The 14,568-nt window shown below is 43.5% G+C and overlaps 1 protein-coding gene across 8 annotated transcripts in view; it reads right to left on the bottom strand.

The window, feature by feature from the left end:
* Positions 1–14,568, bottom strand: part of PUM1 (pumilio RNA binding family member 1) — a 604,766-nt gene that overhangs the window by 118,191 nt on the left and 472,007 nt on the right. The window lies entirely within an intron of this gene.

Below are 14,568 nucleotides of genomic sequence, written 5' to 3'. Positions count from 1 at the left end.
GAGAAACAGCAATATGATCTTAACTACTCCGGCTAAAATCATAACAAAAACTCTGGTAGATTCTTCTTCAAACTCTGCCAGAGAGATAATAACACACTCCGGTGCTATTTTAAAATAACAAACTTTTGATTGAAGATATAAAACTAAGTATAATCACCATAGTCCTCTCACACATCCTATCTAGTCGTTGGGTGCAAGAGAATGACTGGGAGTGACGTAGAGGGGAGGAGCTATATGCAGCTCTGCTGGGTGAATCCTCTTGCACTTCCTGTTGGGGAGGAGTAATATCCCAGAAGTAATGATGACCCGTGGACTGATCACACTTAACAGAAGAAAGATAAGATCCTGGCAACCTTAACTCTGTGCCAGGAAAAACCACACTCTTCACACCAGAATAAGTAGGTCCTCCACACCTAGTGGCAGATACGCTGAGTAACTAGTTTACGAGCTTGAATAACAGTTTCAATGACACTCTCAGAGAAACCTCTCTTGGCTAAGACTAAGCGTTCAATCTCCACGCAGTCAGCCTCAGAGAATCTAGATTTTGATGAACAAATGGACCTTGTATCAGCAGGTCTCTGCGACAAGGTAACTTCCACGGAGAAAATGAGGACATCCCCACTAGATCCGTGAACCACGACCTTCGCGGACCACGATGAAGCAATCACGATGATTAATACCCGCTCCTTCTTGATGCGGGCCACCACTTGTGGAAGAAGCGGTAATGGAGGAAAGAGATATATGAGTTTGAACCTCCAGGGCACTGCTAGTGCATCTATTAGATCCACTTGGGGATCCCTCGACCCGTACCTGGGTAGCTTGGTATTGAGACGGGACGCCATGAGATCTATCTCCAGCGTCCCCACTAGCTGCATATTTCTGCCAACACCTCGGGATGGAGAGACCATTTCCCTGGATGAAAGGATTGCCTGCTGAAAAAATATCAGCCTCCCAGTTGTCCACACACAGAATGTGGATTGCTGACAGCAAACAGCAGTGGGCCTCCGCCCACTCCAGAATCTGAGATACTTCCTTCATTACCAAGGAACTTCTCGTTCCCCCTGATGGTTGATGTAAGCTGATGTTATATTGTCTGAATGGAGTCAGATAAACTGGGACGAACTCAGAAGTGGACAAGCCTTCAAGAGTGATTCTCTCGACCGGCTGTCTAATACAATCTGTTGAGACAGATCTGAATGATTGCCATTCCACTGCCTCAGCGTGCACAGTTGTAAAGGCTAAAAGAGCCCCTAAAACCGTTGTAAAGATTCTTGGAGCAGTAGCTAGGCCAAACAGAAGGTCAATGAAAAGGAAGTGCTGGTCCAAGAATGCAAACCTCAGGAACTGAAAGTGTTTTCTGTGGATTGAAACATTAAAGTAAGCGTCCTTCAGATCTATAGTGGTCATAAACTGTCCTTCCTGAATTAAAGGAAGGATGGACCTTATCGTCTCCATCTTGAAGGAATGTACACTGAGAAATTTGTTTAAGCACTTTAGGTCCTGAATTGGGCGGAAAGTTCCCTCCTTCTATGGGACCACGAAAACCCCAAACCTCTTTCTTCGATAGGCACCGGGACAACAACTCCTAAGGAGAATAGATCCCGAACGCATCATAGAAAGGCATCCATCTTTTCTGGTCTGGTAGACAGATTCGAGAGAAGGAATCTGCCCCTTGGCGGCTGAGATTTGAAACCTATCTTGTATTCCTTGAGATACCACCTCCAGGACCAACAGATCCTGTACGTCCTTGAACCAGGCATCTGAAAAAAGAGACAGTTTGCCCCCTACACAATTTCGATCCCGGATCGGGGACCGCCCCCTTCATGACCATTTGTTTTCGGCGGGCTTCTTATTCTGCTTGGATTTATTCCAGAAGTGAGCCGGCTTCCAAGTACTCTTGGGTTGCTCGAGCTTTGAGGAGGATTGTTGTCATTGGGATTTGTCAGAACGAAAATAAGAAGATTGTCGTCCCTTAGAATTGTTCTTCTTATTTTGCGGTAGGAAGGCACCTTTGCCTCTGGTAACTGTAGAAATAATTGAGTCCAGGCCTGGACAAAATAAAATCTTTCCCTTGTAGGGAATAGAAAGGAGTCTGGACTTTAAATCTAAAGGATGGTTCCTCCACAGCAGGAGGCTTAGACGCTAAGGACTCCGACCCAGAAAGTTCACCCTCTGAAGCTAAAGGTAAACTCATTATCGGATAACTGGGACATAATAGCTAAATTTGATAAATATTTAGATGACTCTGAGTCAGGAGAGCTATGTTTAACCTTTCTCTTGCGTTTATTAGAGCGAGGTAATGCAATGAGGGACGCAGACACCACCGTTTGTAACTGTGCAGCAAAGTCCGCAGGAAGAAGGCCCCCTCCGGATGGAGGATTAGATGTGCTACGGGGAACTGCATGTGGAGTAATCTCACAGGACGCCGAGTCCTGAGAGGTAGACGGCTCAGAGTGACTAAGAGCCTTAGCAGGTTTGTCTCCCTTCTTAGACTTTATAACGGTGTTAAGGCATGTGGAACATAATTGAGTGGGCGGGAAAACCACGGCCTCCTCACTATATAAACAGGTATGATTTAGTACAGAAGGAGTACCTTTTAACATGTCCGAGTCCTCCATAGCTCAGGTTATACCCACAGAAGGACACAAAACATAATTTATGTAAGAACTTACCTGATAAATTAATTTCTTTCATATTGGCAAGAGTCCATGAGCTAGTGACGTAAGGGATATACAATCCTACCAGGAGGGGCAAAGTTTTCCAAACCTCAAAATGCCTATAAATACACCCCTCACCACACCCACAATTCAGTTTAACGAATAGCCAAGTAGTGGGGTGATAAAGGAGTAAAAAGCATCAACAAAGGAATTTGGAAATAATAGTGTTTTATACAAAAAAACATAACCACCATAAAAAGGGTGGGTCTCATGGACTCTTGCCAATATGAAAGAAATTAATTTATCAGGTAAGTTCTTACATAAATTAGGTTTTCTTTCATGTAATTGGCAAGAGTCCATGAGCTAGTGACGTATGGGATAGCAATGTCCAAGATGTGGAACTCCACGCAAGAGTCACTAGAGGGAGGGATAACATAAAAACAGACATTTTTTTGAAAAAAATTAATCCACAACCCAAAATATAAGTTTATTCTCATAAATGAAAAAAACATAATTTATGCTTACCTGATAAATTCCTTTCTTCTGTAGTGTGATCAGTCCACGGGTCATCATTACTTCTGGGATATTACTCCTCCCCAACAGGAAGTGCAAGAGGATTCACCCAGCAGAGCTGCATATAGCTCCTCCCCTCTACGTCACTCCCAGTCATTCGACCAAGGACCAACGAGAAAGGAAAAGCCAAGGGTGAAGTGGTGACTGGAGTATAAATTAAAAAATATTTACCTGCCTTAAAAACAGGGCGGGCCGTGGACTGATCACACTACAGAAGAAAGGAATTTATCAGGTAAGCATAAATTATGTTTTCTTCTGTTAAGTGTGATCAGTCCACGGGTCATCATTACTTCTGGGATACCAATACCAAAGCAAAAGTACACGGATGACGGGAGGGATAGGCAGGCTTTTTATACAGAAGGAACCACTGCCTGAAGAACCTTTCTCCCAAAAATAGCCTCCGATGAAGCAAAAGTGTCAAATTTGTAAAATTTGGAAAAAGTATGAAGCGAAGACCAAGTTGCAGCCTTGCAAATCTGCTCAACAGAGGCCTCATTCTTGAAGGCCCAAGTGGAAGCCACAGCTCTAGTAGAATGAGCTGTAATTCTTTCAGGAGGCTGCTGTCCAGCAGTCTCATAAGCTAAACGAATTATGCTACGAAGCCAAAAAGAAAGAGAGGTAGCAGAAGCTTTTTGACCTCTCCTCTGCCCAGAGTAAACGACAGAGAAGACGTTTGTCGAAATTCCTTAGTTGCCTGTAAGTAAAATTTTAGAGCACGGACTACATCCAGGTTGTGCAGTAGACGTTCCTTCTTCGAAGAAGGATTTGGGCACAAAGAAGGAACAACAATCTCTTGATTGATATTCCTGTTAGTAACTACCTTAGGTAAGAACCCAGGTTTAGTACGCAGAACTACCTTATCCGAATGAAAAATCAAATAAGGAGAATCACAATGTAAGGCTGATAATTCAGAGACTCTTCGAGCCGAGGAAATAGCCATTAAAAATAGAACTTTCCAAGATAACTTTATATCAATGGAATGAAGGGGTTCAAACGGAACGCCCTGTAAAACATTAAGAACAAGGTTTAAACTCCATGGTGGAGCAACAGTTTTAAACACAGGCTTAATCCTGGCCAAAGCCTGACAAAAAACCTGGACGTCAGGAACTTCTGACAGACGTTTGTGTAACAGAATGGACAGAGCTGAGATCTGTCCCTTTAATGAACTAGCAGATAAACCCTTTTCTAAACCTTCTTGTAGAAAAGACAATATCCTAGGAATCCTAACCTTACTCCAAGAGTAACCTTTGGATTCACACCAATATAGGTATTTACGCCATATCTTATGGTAAATCTTTCTGGTAACAGGCTTCCTAGCCTGTATTAAGGTATCAATAACTGACTCAGAAAACCCACGTCTTGATAAAATCAAGCGTTCAATTTCCAAGCAGTCATCTTCAGAGAAGTTAGATTTTGATGTTTGAAGGGACCCTGTATCAGAAGGTCCTGTTTCAGAGGTAGAGACCAGGGTGGACAGGATGACATGTCCACCAGGTCTGCATACCAAGTCCTGCGTAGCCACGCAGGTGCTATTAGAATCACTGATGCTCTCTCTTGTTTGATTCTGGCAATCAATCGAGGAAGTATCGGGAAGGGTGGAAACACGTAAGCCATCCTGAAGTCCCAAGGTGCTGTCAGGGCATCTATCAGGACTGCTCCTGGATCCCTGGATCTGGACCCGTAACGAGGAAGCTTGGCGTTCTGTCGAGACGCCATGAGATCTATCTCTGGTTTGCCCCAACGTCGAAGTATCTGGGCAAAGACCTCCGGATGGAGTTCCCACTCCCCCGGATGAAAAGTCTGACGACTTAAGAAATCCGCCTCCCAGTTCTCCACTCCCGGGATGTGGATTGCTGACAGGTGGCAAGAGTGAGACTCTGCCCAGCGAATTATCTTTGATACTTCCATCATAGCTAGGGAGCTTCTTGTCCCTCCCTGATGGTTGATGTAAGCTACAGTCGTGATGTTGTCCGACTGAAATCTGATGAACCCCCGAATTGTCAACTGGGGCCAAGCCAGGAGGGCATTGAGAACTGCTCTCAATTCCAGAATGTTTATTGGCAGGAGACTCTCCTCCTGACTCCATTGTCCCTGAGCCTTCAGAGAATTCCAGACGGCACCCCAACCTAGAAGGCTGGCTTCTGTTGTTACAATTGTCCAGTCTGGTCTGCTGAATGGCATCCCCCTGGACAGATGTGGCCGAGAAAGCCACCATAGAAGAGAATTTCTGGTCTCTTGATCCAGATTCAGAGAAGGGGATAAGTCTGAGTAATCCCCATTCCACTGACTTAGCATGCACAGTTGCAGTGGTCTGAGGTGTAAGCGTGCAAAGGGTACTATGTCCATTGCCGCTACCATTAAGCCGATTACCTCCATGCATTGAGCCACTGACGGGTGTTGAATGGAATGAAGGGTGCGGCAAGCACTTTGAAGTCTTGTTAGCCTGTCCTCTGTCAGGTAAATCTTCATTTCTACAGAATCTATAAGAGTCCCCAGGAAGGGAACTCTTGTGAGTGGAACGAGTGAACTTTTCTTTTCGTTCACCTTCCATCCATGTGACCTTAGAAATGCCAGTACTAACTCTGTATGAGACTTGGCAGTTTGAAAGCTTGAAGCTTGTATCAGAATGTCGTCTAGGTATGGAGCTACCGAGATTCCCCGCGGTCTTAGTACCGCCAGAAGAGCACCCAGAACCTTTGTGAAGATTCTTGGAGCTGTAGCCAATCCGAATGGAAGAGCCACAAACTGGTAATGCCTGTCTAGGAAGGCAAACCTTAGGTACCGGTAATGATCTTTGTGAATCGGTATGGGAAGGTAAGCATCTTTTAAATCTACAGTGGTCATGTACTGACCCTCTTGGATCATAGGTAAAATTGTCCGAATAGTCTCCATCTTGAATGATGGAACTCTTAGGAATTTGTTTAGGATCTTTAAGTCCAGGATTGGTCTGAAAATTCCCTCTTTTTTGGGAACCACAAACAGATTTGAGTAAAACCCCTGTCCCTGTTCCGATCGTGGAACTGGATGGATTACTCCCATTAACAAGAGCTCTTGTACGCAGCGTAGAAATGCCTCTTTCTTTGTCTGGATTGTTGACAACCTTGACAGATGAAATCTCTCTCTTGGAGGAGAGTATTTGAAGTCCAGAAGGTATCCCTGAGATATTATCTCTAGCGCCCAGGGATCCTGGACATCTCTTGCCCAAGCCTGGGCGAAGAGAGAAAGTCTGCCCCCCACTAGATCCGATCCCGGATCGGGGGCCCTCAATTCATGCTGTTTTAGGGGCAGCAGCAGGTTTCCTGGTCTGCTTGCCCTTGTTCCAGGACTGGTTAGGTTTCCAGCCTTGTCTGTAGCGAGCAACAGCTCCTTCCTGTTTTGGTGCAGAGGAAGTTGATGCTGCTCCTGCTTTGAAATTACGAAAGGAACGAAAATTAGACTGTCTAGCCTTAGCTTTGGCTTTGTCCTGAGGCAGGGCATGGCCTTTACCTCCTGTAATGTCAGCGATAATCTCTTTCAACCCGGGCCCGAATAAGGTCTGCCCTTTGAAAGGTATATTAAGCAATTTAGACTTAGAAGTAACATCAGCTGACCAGGATTTTAGCCACAGCGCCCTGCGTGCCTGAATGGCGAATCCTGAATTCTTCGCCGTAAGTTTAGTAAGATGTACTACGGCCTCCGAAATGAATGAATTAGCTAGTTTAAGGACTCTAAGCCTGTCCGTAATGTCGTCCAGAGTAGCTGAACTAATGTCCTCTTCCAGAGACTCGATCCAGAATGCCGCTGCAGCCGTGATCGGCGCAATGCATGCAAGGGGTTGCAATATAAAACCTTGTTGAACAAACATTTTCTTAAGGTAACCCTCTAATTTTTTATCCATTGGATCTGAAAAAGCACAGCTATCCTCCACCGGGATAGTGGTACGCTTAGCTAAAGTAGAAACTGCTCCCTCCACCTTAGGGACCGTTTGCCATAAGTCCCGTGTGGTGGCGTCTATTGGAAACATTTTTCTAAATATCGGAGGGGGTGAGAACGGCACACCGGGTCTATCCCACTCCTTAGTAACAATTTCAGTAAGTCTCTTAGGTATAGGAAAAACCTCAGTACTCGCCGGTACCGCAAAATATTTATCCAACCTACACATTTTCTCTGGTATTGCAACTGTGTTACAATCATTCAGAGCCGCTAACACCTCCCCTAGTAATACACGGAGGTTTTCCAGTTTAAATTTAAAATTTGAAATATCTGAATCCAGTCTGTTTGGATCAGAACCGTCACCCACAGAATGAAGTTCTCCGTCCTCATGTTCTGCCACCTGTGACGCAGTGTCTGACATGGCCCTAATATTATCAGCGCACTCTGTTCTCACCCCAGAGTGATCACGCTTACCTCTTAGTTCTGGTAATTTAGTCAAAACTTCAGTCATAACAGTAGCCATATCCTGTAATGTGATTTGTAATGGCCGCCCAGATGTACTCGGCGCTACAATATCACGCACCTCCCGAGCGGGAGATGCAGGTACTGACACGTGAGGCGAGTTAGTCGGCATAACTCTCCCCTCGTTGTTTGGTGAAATTTGTTCAATTTGTACAGATTGACTTTTATTTAAAGTAGCATCAATACAGTTAGTACATAAATTTCTATTGGGCTCCACTTTGGCATTGCAACAAATGACACAGGTATCATCCTCTGAATCAGACATGTTTAACACACTAGCAAATAAACTTGCAACTTGGAAATACAATTCAATTAGAATAATATTAAAAACGTACTGTGCCTTTAAGAAGCACAGAAGATCTATGACAGTTGAAAATTAATAAATTGAAACAGTTATAGCCTCAATCCTTGTAAACAACACAACTTTAGCAAAGGTTTAATCCCATTAGCAAAGATAACAAATTCTGAAAGCAGGAAACAAATTACAGAATAAACGTTTTTTATCTCAGTCAACTATAATTCTCACAGCTCTGCTGAGAGAAATTACCTCCCTCAAAATAAGTTTTGAAGACCCCTGAGCTCTGTAGAGATGAACCGGACCATGCAGGAAATACAATGAGCTGCTGACTGAAATATCTGATGCGTAGCAAAAGCGCCAAAAAAACGGCCCCTCCCCCTCACACACAGCAGTGAGAGAGAACAGAAACTGTCAGAAAAAAGATTAAGCAACTGCCAAGTGGAAAAATAGTGCCCAAACATTTATTCACTCAGTACCTCAGTAAATGAAAACGATTTTACATTCCAGCAAAAACGTTAAACATAATCTCTAGTTATTAAACAGCTTTATGTATTTCTTACAGTGTAATTCTAGTGAAGTACCATTCCCCAGAATACTGAAGTGTAAAGTATACATACATGACATTATATCGGTATGGCAGGATTTTCTCATCAATTCCATTGTCAGAAAATAAAAACTGCTACATACCTCTATGCAGATTCATCTGCCCGCTGTCCCCTGATCTGAAGTTTACCTCTCCTCAGATGGCCGAGAAACAGCAATATGATCTTAACTACTCCGGCTAAAATCATAGCAAAAACTCTGGTAGATTCTTCTTCAAACTCTGCCAGAGAGGTAATAACACACTCCGGTGCTATTTTAAAATAACAAACTTTTGATTGCAGATATAAAACTAAGTATAATCACCATAGTCCTCTCACACATCCTATCTAGTCGTTGGGTGCAAGAGAATGACTGGGAGTGACGTAGAGGGGAGGAGCTATATGCAGCTCTGCTGGGTGAATGCTCTTGCACTTCCTGTTGGGGAGGAGTAATATCCCAGAAGTAATGATGACCCGTGGACTGATCACACTTAACAGAAGAAATACCTTAAAACATAAGCAGAAGAATCAAACTGAAACAGCTGCATGAAGAACTTTTCTACCAAAAACTGCTTCCGAAGTAGCAAATACATCAAAACGGTAGAATTTAGTAAATGTATGCAAAGAAGACCAAGTTGCTGCTTTGCAAATCTGATCAACTGAAGCTTCATTCTTAAAAGCCCATGAAGTGGAGACTGATCTAGTAGAATGAGCTGTAATTCTCTGAGGCGGGGCTTGACCCGATTCCAAATAAGCTTGATGAATCAAAAGCTTTAACCACGAAGTCAAGGAAACAGCAGAAGCCTTCTGACCTTTCCTAGAACCAGAAAATATAACAAATTGACCAGAAGTCTTCCTGAAATCTTTAGTAGCTTCAATATAATATTTCAAAGCTCTCACCACATCCAAAGAATGTAAGGATCTCTCCAAAGAATTCTTAGGATTAGGACACAAGGAAGGGACAACAATTTTTCTATTAATGCTGTCAGAATTCACAACCTTAGGTAAAAATTTAAATGAAGTACGCAAAAAAATCAGAAAAGGAGATTCACAAGAAAGAGCAGATAACTCAGAAACTCGTCTAGCAGAAGAGATGGCCAAAAGGAACAACACTTTCCAAGAAAGTAGTTTAATGTCCAAAGAATTTATAGGCTCAAAAGGAGGAGCCTGTAATGCCTTCAAAACCAAATTAAGTCTCCAAGGAGGAGAAATTGATTTAATGACAGGCTTAATACAAACTAAAGCCTGTACAAAACAGTGAATATCAGGAAGTTTAGCAATCTTTCTGTGAAATAAAACAGAAAGAGCAGAGATTTGTCCCTTCAAGGAACTTGCAGACAAACCCTTATCTAAACCATCCTGAAGGAACTGTAAAATTCTAGGAATTTTGAAAGAATGCCCAGAGAATTTATGAGAACACCATGAAATATAAATTTTCCAAACTCGATAATAAATCTTTCTAGAAACAGATTTACAAGCTTGTAACATAGTATTAATCACTGAGTCAGAGAAACCTCTATGACTAAGCACTAGGCGTTCAATTTCCATACCTTCAAATTTAATGATTTGAGATCCTGATGGAAAAACAGACCTTGAGACAGAAGGTCTGGCCTTAATGGAAGTGGCCAAGGTTGGCAACTGGACATCCGAACAAGATTCGCATACCAAAACCTGTGAGGCCATGCTGGAGCCACCAGCAACACAAACAATTGTTCCATGATGATTTTGGAGATCACTCTTGGAAGAAGAACTAGAGGTGGGAAAATATAAGCAGGTTGATAACACCAAGGAAGTGTCAACGCATCCACTGCTTCTGCCTGAGGTTCCCTGGACCTGGACAGGTCCCTGGGAAGTTTCTTGTTTAGATGAGAAGCCATCAGATCTATTTCTGGAAGACCCCACATCTGAAAAACTTGAGAAAACACATCTGGATGGAGGGACCACAACCCCGGATGTAAAGTCTGACGGCTGAGATAATCCGCCTTCCAATTGTCTATACCTGGGATATGAACCGCAGAAATTAGACAGGAGCTGGATTCCGCCCAAGCAAGTATCCGAGATACTTCTTTCATAGCTTGGGGACTGCGAGTCCCACCCTGATGATTGACATATGCCACAGTTGTGATATTGTCTGTCTGAAAACAAATGAACAGTTCTCTCTTCAACTGAGGCCAAATCTGAAGAGCCCTGAAAATCGCACAGAGTTCCAAAATATTGATTGGTAATCTTGCCTCTTGAGATTTCCAAACCCCTTGTGCAGTCAGAGATCCCCAAACAGCTCCCCAACCTGAAATACTCGCATCTGTTGTGATCACAGTCCAGGTTGGCCGAACAAAAGAAGCCCCTTGAACTATACGATGGTGATCTAACCACCAAGTCAGAGATAGTTGAACATTGGGATTTAATTATATTAATTGTGATATCCTTGTATAATCCCTGCACCTTTGGTTCAGCATACAAAGCTGAAGAGGTCTCATGTGAAAACGAGCAAAGGGGATTGCGTCCGATTCTGCAGTCATGAGACCTAAAAATTCCATGCACATAGCTACTGAAGGGAATGACTGAGACTGAAGGTTCCGGCAGGCTGAAACCAATTTTAAACGTCTCTTGTCTGTTAGAGACTGAGTCATGGACACAATCTATCTGGAAGCCTAAAAAGGTGACCCTTGTCTGAGGAATCCAGGAACTCTTTGGTAAATTGATCCTCCAACCATGTTTTCGAAGAAACACTAGTTGATTTGTGTGAGATTCTGCAGAACATAAAGACTGGATGAATCGGAATATGAAGGTATGCATCCTGCAAGTCTATTGTGGATATATAATGTCCTTGCTGAACAAAAGGCAGAATAGTCATAGTCACCATTCAAAATTTTCAGATCCAGAACTGGTCTGAATGAATTTTTTTTCTTTGGGACAATGAATAGATTTGAATAAAACCCCAGACCCTGTTCCTGAAACTGAACTGGCATGATTACCCCTGAAAACTCCAGGTCTGAAACACACTTCAGGAAAACCTGAGCCTTTACTGGATTTGCTGGGATGCGCGAGAGAAAAACTCTTCTCACAGGAGGTCTTACTCCGAATCCTATTCAGTACCCCTGAGAGACAATACTCAGAATCCATTGACTTTGGACAGAATTTATCCAAACATCCTTGAAAAATCTTAATCTGCCCCCTATCAGCTGAGCTGGAATGAGGGATGCCCCTTCATGCGGACTTAGGGGCTGGCTTTGGTTTCTTAAATGGCCTGGATTTATTCCAATTTGAAGAAGGTTTCTAATTGGAATCAGATTCCTTGGGGGAAGGATTAGTTTTTTGTTCCTTATTTTGTCGAAAGGAACGAAAACGGTTAGAAGCTTTAGATTTGCCCTTAGGTCTTTTATCCTGAGGCAAAAAAACATAATTTATGCTTACCTGATAAATTTATTTCTCTTGTAGTGTGTTCAGTCCACGGGTCATCCATTACTTATGGGATATATTCTCCTTCCCAACAGGAAGTTGCAAGAGGATCACCCAAGCAGAGCTGCTATATAGCTCCTCCCCTCACATGTCATATCCAGTCATTCGACCGAAACAAGACGAGAAAGGAGAAACTATAAGGTGCAGTGGTGACTGGAGTTATAATTTTAAAATTTAGAACCTGCCTTAAAAAGACAGGGCGGGCCGTGGACTGAACACACTACAAGAGAAATAAATTTATCAGGTAAGCATAAATTATGTTTTCTCTTGTTAAGTGTGTTCAGTCCACGGGTCATCCATTACTTATGGGATACCAATACCAAAGCTAAGTACACGGATGATGGGAGGGACAAGGCAGGAACATTAAACAGAAGGAACCACTGCCTGTAGAACCTTTCTCCCAAAACCAGCCTCCGAAGAAGCGAAAGTGTCAAATTTGTAAAATTTGGAAAAAGTATGAAGTGAAGACCAAGTTGCAGCCTTGCAAATCTGTTCAACAGAGGCCTCATTCTTAAAGGCCCAGGTGGAAGCCACAGCTCTAGTGGAATGAGCTGTAATTCTTTCAGGAGGCTGCTGTCCAGCAGTCTCATAGGCTAAACGTATTATGCTACGAAGCCAAAAAGAGAGAGAGGTAGCCGAAGCCTTTTGACCTCTCCTCTGTCCAGAGTAAACGACAAACAGAGAAGAAGTTTGTCTAGAATCTTTAGTTGCCTGTAAGTAGAACTTCAGAGCACGGACCACGTCTAGATTATGCAAAAGACGTTCCTTCTTTGAAGAAGGATTAGGACATAATGATGGAACAACAATCTCTTGATTGATATTCCTGTTAGAAACAACCTTAGGCAAAAACCCAGGTTTAGTACGCAGTACTACCTTGTCTGAATGAAAGATCAGATAAGGAGAATCACAATGTAAGGCAGATAACTCAGAGACTCTTCGAGCCGAGGAAATAGCCATCAAAAACAAAACTTTCCAAGATAAAAGCTTAATATCAATGGAATGAAGGGGTTCAAACGGAACACCCTAAAGAACTTTAAGAACCAAGTTTAAGCTCCACGGAGGAGCAACAGCTTTAAACACAGGCTTAATTCTAGCCAAAGCCTGACAAAAAGCCTGACGTCTGGATTCTCTGCCAGCCGTTTGTGTAAAAGAATAGACAGAGCGGAAATCTGTCCCTTTAGCGAACTAGCGGATAAACCCTTTTCTAAACCCTCTTGTAGAAAAGCCAATATCCTAGGAATCCTAACCTTACTCCATGAGTAACTCTTGGATTCGCACCAATATAAATATTTATGCCATATCTTATGGTAAATTTTTCTGGTCACAGGTTTCCGAGCCTGTATTAATGTATCAATAACCGAATCCGAAAACCCACGCTTTGATAGAATCAAGCGTTCAATTTCCAGGCAGTCAGCCTCAGAGAAATTAGGTTTGGATGGTTGAAAGGACCCTGAATTAGAAGTTCCTGCCTCAGAGGTAGAGACCATGGTGGACAGGACGACATGTCCACTAGGTCTGCATACCAGGTCCTGCGTGGCCACGCAGGCGCTATCAGAATTACCGATGCCCTCTCCTGTTTGATCCTGGCAATCAGTCGAGGTAGCAACGGAAATGGTGGAAACACATAAGCTATGTTGAAAACCCAAGGGGCTGCTAATGCATCTACCAGCACCGCTCCCGGGTCCCTGGACCTGGATCCGTAACAAGGAAGCTTCGCGTTCTGGCGAGATGCCATGAGATCCAGATCCGGTTTGCCCCAACGACGAATCAGTTGAGCAAATACCTCCGGGTGAAGTTCCCACTCTCCCGGATGAAAAGTCTGGCGACTTAGGAAATCCGCCTCCCAGTTCTCCACGCCTGGGATGTAAATCGCTGACAGGTGGCAAGAGTGAGACTCTGCCCAGCGAATTATCTTCGAGACTTCCAACATCGCTAGGGAACTCCTGGTTCCCCCTTGATGATTGATGTAAGCCACAGTCGTGATATTGTCCGACTAAAATCTGATGAACCTCAGTTTTGCTAACTGAGGCCAAGCTAGAAGAGCATTGAATATTGCTCTTAATTCTAGAATGTTTATTGGAAGGAGTTTCTCCTCCTGAGTCCACGATCCCTGACGCTTCAGGGAATTCCAGACTGTTGCCCAGCCTAGAAGGCTGGCATCCGTTGTTACAATCGTCCAATCTGGTCTGCGAAAGGTCATTCCTTTGGACAGAAGAACCGGTGACAACCACCAGAGAAGAGAATCTCTGGTCTCCTGGTCCAGATTTAGCAAAGGGGACAGATCTGAGTAATCCCCGTTCCATTGACTGAGCATGCATAGTTGCAGCGGTCTGAGATGCAGGCGCGCAAATGGCACTATGTCCATTGCCGCGACCATTAAGCCGATTACCTCCATGCACTGAGCTACTGATGGGCTTGGAATGGAATGAAGGACACGGCAAGCATTGAGAATCTTTGATAACCTGGACTCCGTCAGGTAAATCTTCATCTCTACAGAATCTATAAGAGTCCCTAGAAAAGGAACCCTTGTGAGTGGTAACAGAGAACTCTTTTCCACGTTCACTTT

The sequence above is a fragment of the Bombina bombina genome, chromosome 3 (genome assembly GCF_027579735.1).
Source record: "Bombina bombina isolate aBomBom1 chromosome 3, aBomBom1.pri, whole genome shotgun sequence".
In the NCBI taxonomy this organism is placed as follows: domain Eukaryota; kingdom Metazoa; phylum Chordata; class Amphibia; order Anura; family Bombinatoridae; genus Bombina; species Bombina bombina.
This window is presented reverse-complemented; position numbering and strand designations above follow the sequence as displayed.